Raw genomic sequence first — 4,720 nt, forward strand, 5'->3', positions numbered from 1 at the left:
GGAGCGCCGAATGAAACTCGCGGCAAGTCAGAGGACTGTACAGCGGTCTCCACGCGGACACTCGCGGGTTGCACGGGAACAGAGGGCAGTGTGGAGCGTGGAATAGTCGGCGCTTTGTTCCACACTGTAACCCTCAGATCACCCTGGCCGCCAGCCGAAGTACCAGCCCTCTCGGGACCAGTAGATCGGGGTGCGGATGAGGGGACTCTCACATTAAGATCATTGAGTCTCGATCTCAACCGTGCGATGGGCATGTTCCCGCAATGGGAACATGACTCATCCACAAACGCTGCCTTAGCGTGCTCAACACCCAGACACACAAGACAGCGATTGTGCCCATCAGAGTCAGACACAAATAGACCGCAACCAGAAGTGCACGGGCGAGGCATCTTTAAAAAGACGTGCCGCGTGCAATGCTCTTTTGTGAAAGGAGATTTCTCCGCAGAGTGTTGAAGCGACCAGGGAGAGAACACACAAACTCTGGCAAATCACTGCACAGATCAGCAGGGAATGTGCACTCGCTGGAACTCGCTGTCACACCAACACCTGGAGAGAGGCTCGTCTCGAAGAGATAAGGAGATGAACTCAGGATTTGGCTGTGGAGTGAAGTAAATCAACTTGGCTCCGAAGCGAAAACATATCTGCATCTTGCCAGCGACTTCCTTATATACCCCCAGGGTGGGGCGGAGTTACGCTATGCAAATTCCGCAGACCCATGGCATTTTCTTTGCCATTGGCTCGTGTTTGAATACTCGAAGATGATAGGATTTCTAAGCGAAACCCCATTCGTCGTCATCCGACGTAACTCGGAGTGACAACGAAAGGGAAACCCAATTTTGGAAGCTTTTGCTAATAATAACCAATTGATAGACATCTGGAGAAGTTTACATAGTGGAGTGAAACAGTTTACCTGGCATAAACCTAATGGTCAAAACAAATCACGAATTGATTATTGGTTGATAGCAAACTCAATATCAGATCATGTCACAGAAACAGAAATTGTTAACTGTCCTTTAAGTGATCATTGTATTATTAACCTGAAAATCCGGAACAGTAATACAAATAACAAACCAAAAGATTATTGGAAATTTAACTCTCAGTTACTAAAAAACTCAGAGTTTTGTCATTCCATTAAAATAATTATTTTTGATATAAGAAATGACAATACACTAGACACATCTATACTAAAATGGGAATTTCTGAAATTTAGTATTAGAAAGCATTCAATAACGTTTGGTAAAAAAGTGAATAAAGAAAAGAGAGCTCAAGAAGTAACAGTGGTTAAAGAACTCATGACTCTTTATAGTAAATCAGATTGGAGTAAAGAGGACAAAGAAAAAATAAGTAATTTGCAATCCAAATTGGATAGAATGTATATAGATAAAGCTAAAGGTGCATATATTAGATCCAGGGCCCGGTGGATTGAAGAAGGAGAAAAGAATACTGCATACTTCTGCAAATTAGAAAAACGCAGACAAGAATATAATTCGATTTGTAGTCTAACAGTTGATGGAGAGGAATGTACAGAACCCAAACGCATTGAAAAAGAAGTTTTCAATTTTTATAGGAATCTTTATAAATCTTCCTACTCAGAACAAGATGCCTCATCTTTTTTTGATAAAATTATCAACTTGATTCCTGTTATTGGTGAAAATTTTAAAGAAGTTTGTGATGAGGAACTAAGAATTGTAGAATTTGACTTTGCTATAAAAACAATGGCTTCTGATCGTTCGCCGGGTCCAGACGGTATTACATCTAACTTTTATAAACACTTTTGGGAAGACTTAAAACACCTATTGTTTCAGGCTATAAATGAATGTATTAATCAAAAAGAACTGATGCAAACTATGAAACAAGGAATAATAAAATTGATTCCAAAACCTGGAAAAAATAAGAAAATATTAAGCAATTTAAGACCTATTACACTGTTGAATACAGACTACAAGATTCTAACAACAGTTTTGGCAGCAAGATTAAAGACGGGTATATCTAAATTAATCAGCCCAACATAATCTGGTTTTCTTAAAGGAAGATCCATCCATAATAACATCCGCCTGGTCCTGGATCTCATTGATTATAATTATTTAATTAAGGAAGATGGTTTTATCCTTTTTTTTGGATTTCCATAAAGCATTCGATTCAGTGGAACATTTATTTATTGTTAACACACTGAGACACTTTGGCTTTGGAAATAAGTTTCTTGATATGATCACTATGTTATTAATAGCTGTGTTTCCCTCTCAGAAGGTACATGTCCTAGATTTAAGGTTGAACGAGGAATAAGACAGGGCTGTAATATTTCTCCTCTTTTATTCATTGCAGTGACTGAACTACTAGCAATTGTGGTTAAAAATCCAAATATTAAAGGTTTAGAGATAAACAACCACAAGTTACTCATAAGTGAATCTGAGTAAATGTGAACCGATGAGCATTCATAACTGCTCTGAATCCTCACTATATAATATACCAGTCAAAAATGACATTAGATATCTAGGTATTTGGATTACCAGATACAAGTGAAAAAAAGAATATCCAAGATAATATTGATAAATGTGGAAAAACATTAAACAGTTGGCTACAAAGAGATTTAACATTATTTGGAAGAACGATGTTGACCAAGATTGAATCTATTTCCAGACTGATATATCCATCCTACTCTCTTGCTATTTCTCCAAAGTTAATTAAAGAAATTAATAGAATCAATTTTAATTTTATTTGGAAAAATAAACATCACTACATTAGAAAAGGGGATCTGTTGATAAATTATGAGGAAGGGGCATAAAGGCAATCGACTTTGAAATTATGAACGGAATATTGAAAATTAAATGGCCCCAGTCCTTTTTGAGGAATGGCGAAGAGATATGGTTCTCCTTACCGGCATATATCTTTGATAAAGTGGGAGGTATTACATTTTTAATAACATGTGACTTTGAAATATCTAAATTGCCTATAAAACTTTCAACTTTTCATCAACAGGTTTTGTTACAGTGGAAACTGATGTTTAAACATAACTTCAGTCCCCACAATGTTCCATTCTGGAACAACAGAGTTATATTGTGTAGAAGGAAATCTCTGTTTCTGAAAGACTGGTGGGAAAAACAAATATGGCCAATTGTTCATATATTGGATGAAATTGGTATTATTCTTGAATTGGAGGAATTTAATTCTAAATGTAATATTATCTGCTCAATTGTGGATTACAACAAAGTAACACAGAACATTCCAAAGGTCCTTATTCAAGCAATAAAGAATAATCTTTTGAACATTGCATCACCAAGACTACACAAAATTAAAATCGATTATGTGGACCTGGTAGATACAAAATGTAATAATAAATTCCTTAAGCAAACTCTTGTTAACATTTTGTACCCGGGTAGAACAAGAAGCACTCTCTTCTTTCTTGGTTATAACAAATCTGAAATATCTTCAATTAGAACAAAATTCCTAAAATATCCAATTCCCCCTAAATTTAAGGAAGTACATTTTAAAACAATAAATAATATATATCCCTCTAATGAGTTTGTAAAGAAAAGATTCAAGTTTGAGGTAGACAATTGTCATATCTGCAACATTAATGTTGAAACAACTGAACACCTGTTTTATGAATGTCAACTGGCTCAGAATTTATGGAAATCTCTTCACAACCTGTTGTCCTCCTGATCTATAAACATAGATTTCTTTTCATATCAAAACTTTCAGATGGGTGTAATCCTACAAAATAAAAATGACGAATTTTTGGTCAATAATCTAATTATAGCAACAAAATATTATATACATAAATGTCGATTTGCTAAGTCCTCCCCCACATGGTCTGCACTTAAAAATGAACTTTTGCTGTTTCAAAACTGTCTTATAAAGGTTGAGAATGCCCAGGCTAAAAAACTGCATAAACGTTTAATAACACTTCAGATGAGCTGAGTCCCTCTTATTTGGTTTGTTTTATGTTATTTATTTTGTTTTAGTTTATTTTTATTGTTTTGAGTTCTTTCAATCTAGTTTGTTCTCCCTTGTCATGTGAACAGTATAGAAAATGTCTTTTCAGATGATTTGCAGGAGGTGTGACTCTTAGTTTATAATACAATAAGATTTATTTTGTATATTTTGAGAATGCCATTTTTCTTCTTTGTCAAACGTCTTTATTCTTTATTGTGGTAAGGAAAAAACTCAATAAAGTTGTTAAAAAAAATTGGCACTCTGCTTACTTCTGGTTTCTGGACTGGCTGCAGTAACACGTCTCTGTCCATGCGGGGGCGCTCGCAGGCGAGTGCAGAATGAACGGAGGTCTAAAGGCGAAAAACCCTCAAAATCCACTTTTTGTCTAGTAATTTGAATGTTGTATTCGAAAGGAGATGCAAAGAAATTACACATTGCTAGTTGTTAGATTTTTTTAGAGTCACTTATTTGGTTTAAAAAGTCTTTTAAAATGTCAATGACGTCAGAATGCTGACGTCATTAGCAGAATGCTAGCGTGTTATGGGCAACAACAACTCAACCTGTAAGAAATCGAAAAGAAATAAGTACTCGTTCATTCAATTTTCGACCTATAACCCATGTTGAACTTGCAAAATCTACAATAAAATCTGAGATTTCTCAACGGCAATCGGGTGAAAGAGACACATTTAGCCGTCTAGCCCCATTGACTCCCATTCAGTCTGCACTCGCCCGCGATCACCTCCAGGTGAATTCTAAGGGAACGGTCGGTCATAAATGCGGAAGTGAC

The sequence above is a fragment of the Scardinius erythrophthalmus genome (assembly GCF_964197995.2).
Source record: "Scardinius erythrophthalmus genome assembly, chromosome: 9".
NCBI classification, from domain to species: domain Eukaryota; kingdom Metazoa; phylum Chordata; class Actinopteri; order Cypriniformes; family Leuciscidae; genus Scardinius; species Scardinius erythrophthalmus.